The 15,570-nt window shown below is 35.5% G+C and overlaps 1 pseudogene; it reads left to right on the forward strand.

Moving 5' to 3' along the window:
• Positions 1–8,929: 8,929 nt before the first annotated feature.
• On the forward strand, positions 8,930–11,460 carry LOC131025772 (uncharacterized; annotated as a pseudogene).
• The last annotated feature ends 4,110 nt before the right edge of the window (positions 11,461–15,570 follow it).

Consider the following 15,570-nt stretch of genomic DNA (forward strand, 5'->3'; position numbering starts at 1 on the left):
GCAAAAGTGAGTTTAAATAAGCATTTTTTTTTAATGATGAATTAGAGGATGGGAGATTGAGACGTTGAGATTCTTACTTATGTCTCTGACGAGTTATAACATTAAACAACAAGACTTATAAATATCTAAATAATTATCTATGTGAACTAGAACCATGCACATCGTTCGCATTTTAATTTTCACAAAAATTTGGATATAACGGGGTGTATCGTATAATCGGGTTGACTCGCACCTAAAATAGTTATACTATTCGAATTAGGATACGGCGGATCAGGAGTGCACCCCGATTGTACGGTACACCATGGTTGTACCTAAGACCAGTTCTTTAATTTTAAATTGTTTGAGTAGGAACATATATAAGATTATCTTGGAAAGTTAGAGAATGTGAAATATTTAAGTTATTACGTACATAGCTTAGTATATATACTAATAATATTTGTATATGCAAGTCCATAAATTTTTTTTTACACGTAAGTATTGAGTGCATATATATAATTAAGTTAATGCATTTTGGTAGAATTTGAATTTATGATGCTAGACCACTGATGTGGCAATTATAATTAGAGTAAGATAATTTTAATTAAAGTAAGATTTATTAATTCTCCTTCCTAATTAACATTGTCACATCAGTGGTGAACACGTTATGTTTGCTCACGGTGAATAGGTGATCGGTTCTTCCTAGACAAATCAAAAGTTTAACACCAAAATCCAAAATTGTCCTCATATTTCATGACATTAATATATTGACGACGTATTTGAAAAATCTTCATTCAGGCAATCCCACTGCAATTAATGTCATAATCTTGTAACCATTTGTATTTGTTACTATTTTGAGCATAGTATATGCATGTATATTTGAAATACGAGTTGTAGCAGCCGACCATGGACACGAGAATCTTTGAAATTTCAATTTATGTACATGAAAGATTTTGAATTTATCAGATATTTATTTGCTTTTTAATTAGCCAGATTTTAGAAGCTTTAAACAAAGCTAATGAGTAATGCGTGACGGTTTAAGTATTCTATATTCTACATATCATGGTTAGTTTCTTTTAGACTGCATAACGTTGACGTTCAAAATATTTATAACGAATAATTCAAATATATATATATAGGAAATAGATTAAAAAAAAACACTACAGTATTTATGAACGAACAAAAATAATAATAGTCTTTCTAAAATTTAAGCTAATATATTTATGAACGAACAAAAATAATAATAGAACTATAATTTTCTTTTTCTTTTTTGAACAAAGAAGTACAATTTTTTAGAAAAAAATAATAGTAATAAGACTATAAGTTGACTATAATTGTATGAAAGGAGGGAATAATTGAGAAACATACACAAATTCTCGTAAGCAGCCGGGTGTACTGTCACACCCCAATTCTTGAACGAATAAAATATAATCGAGGTGCGACTAAAATCATAGAAATAAATAAGGAAAGAACCTTGTGGGATTCAAATAATGGGATAAAAGTCGGGGAACAGCCTTTGAGTGAAGAAAGACAAAAATCAAGTGATATTAATCAATCAACAACATTCTAAGCCTTAGGATCACAAGTTCGGTTTCATGCTTCCGATAACCAATGTTAATAACATAGAGCTAGAAGTTGAGAGTTTAAGCTCGATAAGAAACATAATTCAGAATTTAACATAAAAGTCTTAAGTTGGAGAAACAAAAGACAAATAAGAGCTAGTGCAACAGCGGAAGACAAAATACGGAGTTGAACTCTAGCCTCAGCTCTGCCCCGTCAGCACCGACCAATCAACCTGAAAACATTTGAAAGTAATTTTGGGCTAAGTACTAATGTACTTAGTGGGCTAGCATTTTTATAAACATTTCATAATCATAAGAGCAGTTTATCCAATTATACTTGACATGACTTAGAAGGTTTTAAATTGAAATAACTTCTAAGCATGTTAAAACATTTTATTATATTGCGCGCAATTGTCACACTCCCTTTCCGTTACTCGCTGTGATCCCGGACCTTTTAGCCACCAACGGATCTATTACTCCTGCTTTACTTGAACTGAGGGCGTAACCCAGTCAAGTTCCCATTTGGGACCCAATGCTCCGGAACACATCCCGTCGAGCATCCTTATAACGCTTCATACATGATTAGTGCCCGAATGGAGATCAACCCACCGAGTCAGCTAATAGGTGTACACAATTCTCAAATAACGTGTTAGGTCAAGAGAGAACCTCGATCGATTCATAGTTGCGAGCCTTAAACAGAGCAGAGTGCACAAAATATTTTATCGGATAAACAGTTTTCATTTCATTGAAACATTTAAGCTCAATAGCTAAATCATATATTTAGAAAATAAGCCCACCTGATTAGGCAATGCCTGTCGTTTAATCTTAACTCTGAATCGGTATAGCAGTGCTAATCCTCACGATCCACAAAACCTACAAGAAATCTATAATCTTAATAGGTCTCATGAATCTAATCTTAAAGTCTTAGTGGGTGCACTTAACTACTATGATTCATCACGCCGGGTTTTCAAAATTTAATAGATTATAATTGAAAACTAAATTGCTGAGCTAAGGACACCAACAATATCCTTACTCAATTTTTTTGGGTAATTGGATTTAATGAAAATCAATTTAAATCATGAGTACTTTTATTTGCAAAAATGCATATGCAAATTTATTTCAGGCTTAATCATATAATAAGTAATCACACTTAACATATGCACATAATAATAATGTAATATTATTATGCAAATTATTCTTTAAAATAATTAATCAAACTAATGATAGTCAAATTAATTAAATTAGTATAGCTCAAATAAATTAATAGAAGGCAGCCCAAAATTTTAAATAAATAAGGGCCCAGCTAAAATTTGAAAATGGCCCAACATTCAAATTAAAATCGGCCCAAGCAAATAAAAAAAATGCAGCCCAAAACTAATTAACACTCGGCCCAAACACTCGGCCCAACCCTAGCCCAGCCCAAATTAAGCAAACCCCTCTTCTTCTTAAACACAACTCACGCACACACACCTCACACACACACGCACGGCGCAGCAGCAGCTGCTGCGCTTCCCTCTTCTTCTCCGGCTTCCATAGCCGCCGCCGGCCACGCCGCTCCCTGACTCCCTTCTCCCTCGTCTCCTACCAACGCCGCACCTCCCTCTCACCTTTCTCTCGTCCCTCTCCCACGTAGCACACACACATCCGGAGACGCCTACACACGACGCACCACCTCCGGCCGCCGCCTCCCTCTGAAATCCGACGGCCGCAGCGGCTAGCAAAGCCAACCACCACCGCACGCCCAAAGCCGCCAATTGCCTCCCCCTTTCTCCTAACCTTCCGGCGAACAACCGCGAGAAGCCGTTGCTGCCCTCCCCTCTACTCTCGACCCCTGCCGACTCCACACACTCACCACCCTCTCGCTCCCTCTTCCTCTCTAGCTTCGACGGACAGCAGCTGCCAGGCCGCCGCTGCCGTCGCCGAACTCCGACCCAGCCAACAGAACACACGCACCCTCGGCTTCACTCTCTCTCTCTCTCTCTACGCGCTCCGGCCAGACAGCAGCTCGGAGCCACCGCTGACCGCCGCCTGCCCTCTCTCCCCTTACTCGACTCTCCCCACAGCAAGCACACACTCAACATCAAGTCAACACAGCAACACACAAGTCCAGTTCATATAAATTCTTCATTTCTGTATCTTTTAATCTTTTCATCTATGTTACCAAATGTAAGAACAATATTCAGTATCTCTTTGTTTTATCTACAGTTGGTTTTATTCGTACTATGATGTTGAGCATGAATGAATAAGTAGAGGAATTGAAAGGTGAAACCTTTTTGTATGAATTCTGTTCGGTGGTTTCTGTAAAAATGGCAGATATTTGATGGTTTTCTCTGCATATGAAAGAAATCTGCTGATATTAGAAAATGAATGAGAAGATTGAGGCTTGAATAAACAAGAAGAATTCTTTACCGTAGAAGTTGTGTTGTTGTGGTAAGAAGAGAAGATGAATGAGGAGGATATTTTATAGGAGAAATGAAGCATGCGTGAAGGATTGAAGGATTGAAAAGAGGGAGGTGAGCATTGAAAAATTTACCCAAAATCCCTGAGATTAGGGGATTTTGTATGACTTGTAGGAGTGGGCGCATGGGTGAATAGTGTAGCAATTGTAGAGGCATGGTGAAACATACTGTTTATGGCTGTGGTACAAATGAGGAGGTTGGTGTGGGCTTTTGGGCTTTGGTATTTATAGAATATCATTTCAATAATAAAAAAACTAAGGCCCAAATAAATATTTGTCAAAGCCCAACACATTTAAATAATTAAAGCCTGACATAAATTAAATCATGTAGTATTAAAAATAATATTAGCATATAGAATTAATCACATTCATATAATTCAATTTATGCAATGCACAAAAATTCAAAAGACTAAATTTTATAAAAGCTTTTGAAAATAATTTTGTTGGAATAAACTCATTTTCATTTCTCCGGCATAAATCATCTTAATCTAAGTTCAAAATAATTCTAAATTTAATATAAATAGGCGGGGTGTTACATGTACAGTGTCATTTCGATAACATGATAGTGTCATTTAATGTTAGTGTCATTTCCCGACAGTGTTATTTATATAACATGATAGTGTCATTTGTAAAATAAAATAATGTTAGTGTCATTTAATGTAAGTGTTAGTGCCATTTTGCACTCGGGTGCACACAAGACTGTCTTGGGTCAGAAACATAATGACTACTTATTATATAAGGTAAGTGCATGAATAAAAATTAAGTAGGTAACGTCTATAAATTAATTTCCTCCCTCTCGTCATTATTCGCTTTCCTCACACACACTGGCGCATGCGCATCCACATACATATATGTATGTAATAGATGGCCTATTTTTGTATGTCGCATCCAAGGAAGAAAGTTTAGAAGGTGAGATAGAAATGATGAGACAACGCCATGCCATTCCACAAACCTAATCTAATAGACGGATCAGTCAAGTCGAATGGCGTGGAAGGAGCCGTACGTGCATCTTCTCAAATTATTTGTCTTCTTTAATCTATTATTATTTTAATTTGTGATTGTATGAGAACACAAGAAAATTAATTTATGGATTTATTCTAAAACTATTCTTTCCTTTATATATATAGAAAATTTAATTATTACACAAACGAATAATCATCTTAGTCATATAGAAGGAGATAGATGTATATTTTTCTTTTGAGAAGTTTATATATATAGTTGGTGGTGGATGGCAAGAAGAGACTAATTGGATGTGCCTGGCTCCCTGTATGCTACTTGGTGGCACTAATTCGATTGATGAATTTGTTGAGTCGAGTGGCGTACAATGAGTCAAGCACGTTTTAAAATAATACTACCTCTTTTTAATTTCTTAAAGTTCAATATGTATTTTTTTTAGGGAAACTTGTATTTTGTTTGATTGATCTATTTCGCCCAATTTTTTGTTTGTTAATAATATCGAATTAATATGATGAAACGTTCCTTAAATCGGAAATCATTGTATGCATTTTCTCCCCTTTCTTACCACTGTTGATCCCAATCTTGCATTTTTATTGGATTTAAATGTTAGTTTAGATTTTTTTTTCTTCTAAAAATAGAATTTTAATTTACCACTTTTCAAGTCAAAACACGACCTTACAACTTAGAATCATAAAAATAATTAGTTCAAAACGATTTTTTGAATTTTAGCATTCTTGCTACCTCTCACTATCAACTGACATTGCCTCACTACCCTATCTACATCATTTTCCTTGCTATTGAATCTTCTATCATTTTTCTCTCACCATAGATGATACACATGCAGTGATAGCTACCAATAATATGTACATGAGCTGCTTCCCCGTGTTAACGTCGTTCCTTCTTTGTTATTACTCGATCAAGGATGGTCCAATTGGTTCTTGAAGTGACTATTCTTAACTTGGGGATGATTAAAATTACATATTTAGAAATGTAACAGTTGTACGTTTGATTCAAATGATAACAAAATGAAACTAATGTTGTTCACATTAATGTAAAAGTAATCCAGTATCGGATCTAAAATTACCTTATTTGACTGGATTATTAATTGTTAATCATCCGATCTAAATATCCAGTTTTCTTCTAAACCTAATTATCATCTTTTTGTAAAGTTACAAACCCAATTGCATTTGTTGACAAGATTAATTGAGTTCTAAATCAGGACACTAGAATTTACAAATAGATTAATTAATGCAAAAACATATTCATATATAATTCTTAAGGAGTAGTGATAAATTTACATGTGTATATACATAATTGGGGTGATTTGGCAATTTTCAATACAACCACAAAATTGGTAATTAGTCTACTTTTATGTGATTTGAATTTCACATAATTAGCCTTAGTCATAATTAACGAAGAGATATGTTTGAATTTATTATATTCTCCTAATAATAGAAGATTTTATTTTTATAAATCATACTACTATCTATAGAAAGGGAAAATATGTAAATAAATTCAATGAAATTGGTAAAATCATCATTAATAAATATATATCCAAAAAATCAAAAATTAAAACTATGTTAACTACACAGTCGCCAATCGATAAATCACCGACAATATCTTAAAAAATATAAAAATAAACCATTAATAGTTAATTTGGCTGAGAAGGGGTGAAAATTTAACATCCATTCTCTAAACCAATCCATTTATTAACTAGTACGCCTCCCGTGCAATGCACGGAGAATATTGTATGTGTTGTAAATTTAATATTTTATTAAAAAATATAAATATTTTTTAATCTATTAATTTATTAATTAATAATGAAATGTAAAAAATTTAGAATATACATTAACTTCACATATATATTTTTAAAGCTTTATATTAATCTTGGCAAACTTTCTCGTCAGAGAGAACTATGTGGTTGGGTCAAACTTGCGCTCGCGTGGGGCTGACCCTCCCCATCCCTCCTCTCCCTCATTTTTGCCCTTACACCTCAGCCAATCGGACAAAGTATCATTTTTACTGTTAAAATTATCATTTGCATGTATAAGAATTATCATTTGTATTGCATCATTATTTTTTTACACAAAGTATCATTTACTTTTATAAAAAATATCATTTGCAAAGCACCGCGCGCCATTTGCATTAAAGAAAAATATCAATTTTTTTTATTAAAAATATCATTTTTAATGTATCATTTATTTTTATACAAAATATCACATGGTTTCATAAACTATTGCACATGGATTATCATGATACCTCATACAATATACATGAAACATTATAATTATTAATTTACTACAATACTATTAAAATTTAAATTTGGTATTTATATATCTAAAATAATAACAAACAAAATATACAAACATACATAAATTCAAAAAAATTAGCGAATAAATCTAGATAGTTTTTAAATATCTATAATCACAAGATATAAGACGTACGACGAAGCGCGGTCTGTTCGTAAGACGCTTCTCCTCCAACCAATAGGTCGGGGATTCGAGTCACCTAGAAATCTAGAATGTGGGTGTGTTTTTCCTTTCTTTGGGTGTAATAATTTTAAAAGAAAATCACAAGATATAGAATTGTTTTAATACCCGTCAAGATAATTGTTCTTATATAGAACATATGCTATAGAAAAAAAAATATTTAACAAAAAAAATTCTTAACAAATCAAAGGTGCATTAGAATGGTTAATTGTAAAAATAAATCACACATCTATACTTATTTTGCACATTCGACCTCAATTTTAAAATTTTGCAAATAAAATCAAATTCTTATAATTTTTGCAATTGAGATTTCCTAGTATAAAATTAAAAAACATTATAATATAATATTATAAGTTTTGTGCTTAATTCTACACTAAACGACGTCGCTTACTCCCTCTGTACCGGATCTTAATGGTAATATTCGCGTCATCATTTTAATAATCTGAAAAAAAAAATTGAAGAAGCCTTAATTGTAAAATTTAGAAAGATTCGATATATACTTTAAAATGTTTAAAAGTGAGATCGAAATTACAAAATGGGTATAAATTCATGATTTAATTTGTAATTTTTTCTTTTTAGAACAATTAATTCTAATTTTTATTTTTAAAATTTTATGTTGTAATTTATGCATAATCTTCTCTATTGAACTTCTAATTTCATTAAATTTCAATATATTTAGAGAATCTTACTACATAATAATTAATCACTAATTTTCTCTATTTTGATTAATTAACTCCACGTAACTTACTTGTTGTTAGATTTTAATTTATAATTATTTAAAGGGTTAATTGCATGAAAATACCCGAACTTTAGTCACTTTTTCATTCTGCACACCGACTTTGAAAATTACATTTTAAACCATGAACTTTGCATTCGTTCCATTTTTTCCTTAAAATTCACCTCCGACCATCGGAAATCTGAGGTGGCGCCTTTTGGCGCCACGCGTATGTGACACATCATTAATGTGTGCTGACGTGTCTTTAATTTAATACTCTCTCTCTCTCTACTTCTCTCTCTCTCTCTCTTTCTTTTCTCTCTCTCTCTCTCTTTCTAATATTCACCTCCGTCCCCGCGCTTCCCTCGTCCCACACAACTCGGGGCCGCCGCCGCCACTGCCGCCGCACGGACCGCCGCCGAGACCCGTCTCCACGTCTCCGTAGACGACGTCAAAGAAGCCCACAGAAGGACTCCAAACCCAAGCACCGACGCCAGCAGCAGCTTCGTTGTTCTGAAGATTTGTTTGCACGGAAGAAATCTGGTAGATGTACTGAGGCTTACTGGGGTACTTTAGGAGCAGCAGAACAATGCTAAACTCCAAGGTTTGGATTGCGAGCATTAAGTATGCATGTGCTGCAAAGAATCAGACGAGGTCAATCATATAAATATAAAGATCCGAAGAAAGAAATACATCCTCATAATCATATTCCAAACTACGAAAGAAGTTTATTTGCTACTGACATGAAATTTGGGATCTAGATTTAGACTGTATGCTAAAAGAAGTTAGCCATTTGATGCTAAAAGGGAGCATCAAAATAGCATCTATTGAGATAGTAGGGAAATTGCTCACTGTTCAGAGAATTGGTAAAATTGGTATTGGTATTGTATCATCTTTTTGTTTCTTCATCAACTTTTCTCTTTTGTTAATGATCTTATCCATAGCCTGCAGTTGCTACCTTCTTGTACGGAGCTGCACACGATGAGGGGAGGTCGCTCGACACAATCAGAAGGGAGCTCGGCTACTTCAAGCGGAATGCAGATGGAAATCAGTGGGGTAGGCAACCTCCAATCCGAAACTCTGCAGCTGAAACCCGATGAGGGCCCTCCTCGTGCTGTTCCGAGGAAAGGGGTCGTTGTCGTTGGAGCCACACAGTGGGTCGAAAACTACAACGTCCCAATATTCTCGACTGACATGGCTGTTGTTCGGAGAATAGCAAAGAGAATCAGCGGCAGAGGCGGTGGGCTTCCATCCGTGCAGTCTATGGCTCTTGCTCACGGTAAAGGTATGATCGAGGTGGATTGCAACCTGTTGGATACGAGTAAAGCTGGTGGCGAGGATGTGCAGCGAGCAGTCGAGTGCCTCGCCCGGGAAGAAGGTATGGACGTCGGAGAGGGATACTATACCGATCTTTCTCAGAACCAAAAGAAGTTTATTTGCTTCTTTGACATCGTCTATGGTGACGTGGAGACGGGTCTCGGCGGCGGTCCGTGCGGCGGCAGTGGCGGCGGCGGCCCCGAGTTGTATGGGACGAGGGAAGCGCGGGGACGGAGGTGAATATTAGAGAGAGAGAGGGAGAGAGAGAGAAAAGAAAGAGAGAGAGAGAGAGAGAAGTAGAGAGAGAGAGAGTATTAAATTAAAGACACGTCAGCACACATTAATGACGTGTCACATACGCGTGGCGCCAAAAGGCGCCACCTCAGATTTCCGATGGCCGGAGGTGAATTTTAAGGAAAAAATGGAACGAATGCAAAGTTCATGGTTTAAAATGTAAATTTCAAAGTCGGTGTGCAGAATGAAAAAGTGACTAAAGTTCGTGTATTTTCATGCAATTAACCCTTATTTAAATATTACTTAATTTAAATAAGATTAATGAATAAAAAAATAGCTACACTATTATTATCATTGAAGAACGTTTACAGGCATCTTTTTATAATGTGGTCATCTCGTAATTTCTTCATAAAATAAACTATAATACTCACTCTTTTCAACAAAAATAGTTCATTTTTGCCATTTTGAGACGTTTACAAAACTTTTTCCTTTTATCCACTCACAATACAATTAATTATCATTATTAACACTATTTTTTTTTCTTCAAAATGTATTAACACTACTTTTTAAGTCGACAATCTCCACTTATTAACCATTTTATTAAAACATGTGTCGTCCCTCTCTAGGACTATTTTTGTGGACGGAGAGAGTATATAATTTATGGTCTTTTGATAGTTGTGTTTTGTTCTATTAATATTTTTTTCTGTATAAAATAAATATAAATGCTAATATAATAAATCAAAATGTCATAAATAAAAAGAAATGAGAAAATAAGAAAAAAAAACTCAAAGAAAAATTTATAAATCATAATTTGATAATTTTAAAAAAGCTAATTTAATTACTCCATTATTTTATGATAATTACATAATATGCTATGAATAAGTTTTTGATATAAAATAAATAAAAATGCATAATTTGATAATTTAAAAAAGCTAATACGGTTCTAATTTCAAGTGAAACGTCATTAACTTTTGAAGGAAAATATATTGTTTATAAATATAAATTTTATTATGTGTTACAACTTTAAATTATCATAACATGCATATTTTAAATTTAATTCTTATATATTATATATCAAATTAAAGGTCATTTTATAAGCTTTCATTCAAGATATACATTGCATATTTTATTTAACACATAATTACTTGAAAATGAAAAAATTATATGCTATCTATAAAATAGGATAATATAAAAATAATATACCACATAATTAATTTGGCGGTTTGTATTTCTTTCATCAGCCGGTCTTGCATGCGGCGGTCGCACTCCAGTGCGACGGGTCCACCCCACCCCGCGCCCCAGATCCAAAATCCTGAATCTTAAATTATTACATTTGTTTACAATAATTATTACTTTTAATAAACATGAGATATACATTTGTTCGCACAAATGTTTACTTATATAAATATAAGTATTTACCTTTATTTAATATAAAGTATTATATTTTCTAAACCCTAAATTCTATAAACTAAACCCTAAACCCTAAACCCTAAACCCTAAACCTGAACACTAAACCCTAATATGAGTATTGAAATTAACTACTTATATTAACATAAATATACATTTATGCGAACAAATGTATATACTATGCTTATACATTTGTATATAATGGTCAGGCGAATGACTGTCAGCTCTGGCACTGGAAATCTACTCTGGGGAGTGATGGTCAGCTCTGGCGAGCTTGGTCAGGCGAATGACTGTCAGCTCTGGCACTGGAAATCTACTCTGGCGAGTGATGGTCAGCTCTGGTGAATGAATTTCATCTCTGTCGAGTTTGGTCAGCTCTGGCGACCTTGACCGCTCGGCGAGTGTTGTCAGCTCTGGCGAATGAATTTTAGCTCTGTCGAGTTTGGTCAGCTCTGGCGGTCTTGCTTAGCTCTAGCAGCCTTGCGGGTCAGAGTTTCGGGTCAGAAGCGCGGGTTTGGAGCGGATCGACCCGTCGCACTCCTGTGCGACCGCTGCACTGAATAATTTGCGGAAAATAACCAAACGTGAATGACATAAGATATTCCTTAAAAATCTCTCACTACCACAATTAAAAGTAGAGAGCGCTTTTGAAATAGTTATTTTGAAAAAGGAAACATAATATTTTGCCACTAATTGTAAAAAACAAAATTTTGCCATTTTTTACGTTTTAAGATTGTTTTGCCCTTAATTAGGGCGGACCAGATTCGAATTTGCGTGCGGATTAAGCACGTATGATACTATTAGTGCCAAAAGTATCAACCGAAAAAAAAATCGAGGAAAATTGGTACTTCTGGCACTATTAGTGCCAATGGTGCCATGCATATATGAATGGTACTAGTGACCATATGAGAGAGTATATGACACTAATGACACTAATATGACCATAAGTACCATTCTTGCAGCACTACATAAGAGAGAGTATATGGCACTAATGTGACCATAAGCACCATTCGTGCAATACCCTAAATGGATATATAATTTAAACCCTAAATGATAATCTAAACTCTAAATGAATAATCTAAATCCTACGGGGAAGTGTTCAAAATAGTCATATAATTGTACTCATCTATACAAGGCAAGACAATGTATCAGCACAAATATATGACACTATTGACACTAATATGGTCATTAGTACCAGTGCATGGCACTATTGGCACTAATAGTGTGCCAAGTGTACCAATTTACTTGATTTTTTTTATGTTGGTACTTTTTGCACTAATAGTGTCATGTGTGTCTAACCCGCGCGCAAACTCGAATCCAGTTCGTCCTAATTAAGGGTAAAACAGTCCTAAAACATACAAAAATGGCTAGATTTTATATTTTTTTCAATTAGTGATCAAATATTGTGTTTCTTTTTCAAAATGGCCATGTATGCGAGTATACTGTTTCTTAAAAGAAACTAAAATTACATTATGTAATGGGTAAAATTCGTATAAGCCAAAACTATATGGCCCAACGGGCCAACCCGGTAAAGCTATCACCCCAGCCCCAGGCGCCCAGCTCGTCTCGGTAGACAGAGCAGCTCGGAAGCCAGAGCAGACAGCTCGGATGACCAGAACAAAGCATTTCTGGAATACCAGAGCAGAGCAGCTCTAGATGACCAGAGCAGAGCAGCTCGGAGGCTAGAGCAGAGCATCTCTGGAAGACCAGAGCAGAGCAGCTCGGAAGCCAGAGCAGACAGCTCGGATGACCAGAGCAGAGCAGCTCTGGAAGACCAGAGCAGAACAGCCCTGAGGCACGCATAACAGCATAGCCCTACGGCGCATGCCGCACCCTATCATTGTAATGGGTAAAATTCGTATAAGCCGAAACTATACGGCCCAACGGGCCAGCCCGGTAAAGCGATCCATACCACATTCATAGTATAAGGTCCAAAGTGGGCCCATATGCGGGAAATACGTAAACCCACCAGGAAAAACCCTAAACTCAATAGTTACTTGGTGACTAGGTCAGACGAGAGTCGCGGAAGATCGTTTCCTAAGAAATCGGAACCGCTAGGGTTTCAAGGAGCATTCCAGCAAACCCTAGCCCTAGTCGCCTCCCTGCAGGCCCGTAACCTATATATACTAATTCACTAACGCAATCATGGTATCGGCAATTACTCATATTCACTCTTGCACTCACACACTGTCTCTCACTCTCGTTATCTCCCGCTCTCCCCGCTTTTCCATTCCGCCTCCACGCTCACAACTCTCTAGGGTCCCGATCGCTCGACTAGCCCCGCTAGCCCGGACGTCCGTCGTCCCCTATTCCACATCGCTCGTTAGCTATAATCCAACTTCCGGGACACCCCGATCTTCCGAATACATCACTTATTACTGTCTTCTCGTTATCATTTATTTATTTTCGTTACGTTACTTACGTTTAATACTTCTATCAGTTCACTGACTTGAGCGTCGGAGGCCCTTCCATCGACACCCCCACCGGTGCTCTTCGGAGGGTTCTAACGTTGCTTGTGGTCTCAGGTTGCTAGTGCCCGTCGATCCAGACGTGACTGACGTCACTTTCGTAATTGTTGGATTCACCCCCTACACATTACTATTCTTTATAGTATAAAAATAAGAAAAAAAAAATCCTTTAAATAATAAACAAAATTGAACGACTGAAAGTAAGACTACATCTTCCCGCAAGATATTAAAAATAAAAGATCAAGATTAATTCTCATTTCTCAGGTTAATTTTAATTTTATATTAAAACTCCCTATATATATAACACGAGTTCGAAGCCTGGAGTGAACATATTAAATAAAATATGCCGCGTTCATCAAAATTATATACAAGTTCATCAAAAAATTTCAGTGAAATTGATAGCCATTGTATTACATTAAATAGATGGATGAGATTTAATCTCAATTCTACAAATATTTAAAAATTTCAATTGAACCTTTCTCTCTCTCTCTATTATTATTAAAATAAGATTTTATAAAAGAAAAACGAAAACCTAAAACCCTTGAAAGCACAACGAAGCAGACTAAGGGCCGAGCCTCATTAAAACTATAAATTCTTTCTCTCTCTCTCTCTATATATATATATGCAATCATAAATCAATAAAATTATTTAAATTTATAAATTCTTTAAAATAAATTTAGCCACACACTGTGTATTCAATTAAGAATTTAAAAAATTTTGATAGATTTTTTATAATGTGCGGATTCTGCTAATTCCATGGATTATCTTAATTCTATGAAGAATTTAGCAGATTTTGTTAGATTGATTTATCTCTATTTTCATAGACTTTATTAAGTCTATAGATTGTTATAATAATAAAAAAATCTAAAAAAAACATATGATATAATAAATAAAAATTAAATGCCTAAAAATACAAATTAAAAATAAGAAAATCAATAATAGAGAATTGAAGAATATCTTGTTGCGTGGGATGCGGAGATTGTGCGCCTTCATCTCTTCTCCCCCATCAAACTCCTCTCCTTCTGCCCCGTTCGAGAGGCCCATGCAGGTTGCTCGAATGTTCTCCACGCTGTGCGCTCGAGCTTGCAGTCCGACGCCGGCCAATTTGAGCGAGCTGGCCATGTCCCTGGCCAGCAACATCATCTGCGGAGTGGCTTTTGCGATGATCTACCACAATGATGAGTACGAGAAGAAGAAGCTCGTGTTAGAAGCCCAGGCTTTGAACCAGGGGGCTTAGCCCACTGGCCAGCAGGTCCTCACTTAAGTGAAGTGACCCGGGTTCGATTCCTCTTGGGAGCGAATTGGAGATTGGAGATATAAGGTGGATTTGGTGAATGGAGAGATAAGGTGGTTCTTGGAGTGGATGGAGGAATTATTACTAACATCTAACATGACTTTGCCCGATCAAAAAAAAAAAAGAAGAAGAAGAAGCCCAGGCTTTGATGGCCAACTTTTATTTCTCAAGTCAGTTTGGTGGATAAGCTATCTGGATTATTAGGAAGACTCAATACCAATTTCCATGAGCTTCATGTCTTCTACTAGCAGCTCAAAGACGAACACCTCCATCATTCTTCATCTTCTCCCACGCAACAATATAGTATTCTTTAATTTGTTTTATATAAACCAGAGAATGATATTTGAGCTTAAGAATCCTATAAATTTTAAATATCACCATATTTCGACGGAGATTTTAAAGTCATAATTGAATACCTACAGATTTTTAAGGACTTTTTAAAATCTGAATTTAATACCTATAGACTCTTGAAATACAAAAAAATCTTTTAAATTTTGAATTGAATATTTGGATGTGTAAGTTAGTAGAGTCTGATTATGACATGCTGACATGTTTTCTATTCGAGGAAAAATACACAATGGCGCCGGCCTCAATCGTGCAGCTTTGCACAACAACATCAATGCATATCATACGCTAGCTACTGCACTAAACATTTTTAGTGATATGATATGATGTTTCCCTAACGTGACAACG

This window comes from Salvia miltiorrhiza, chromosome 5, assembly GCF_028751815.1.
Source record: "Salvia miltiorrhiza cultivar Shanhuang (shh) chromosome 5, IMPLAD_Smil_shh, whole genome shotgun sequence".
Classification (NCBI taxonomy): Eukaryota; Viridiplantae; Streptophyta; class Magnoliopsida; order Lamiales; family Lamiaceae; genus Salvia; species Salvia miltiorrhiza.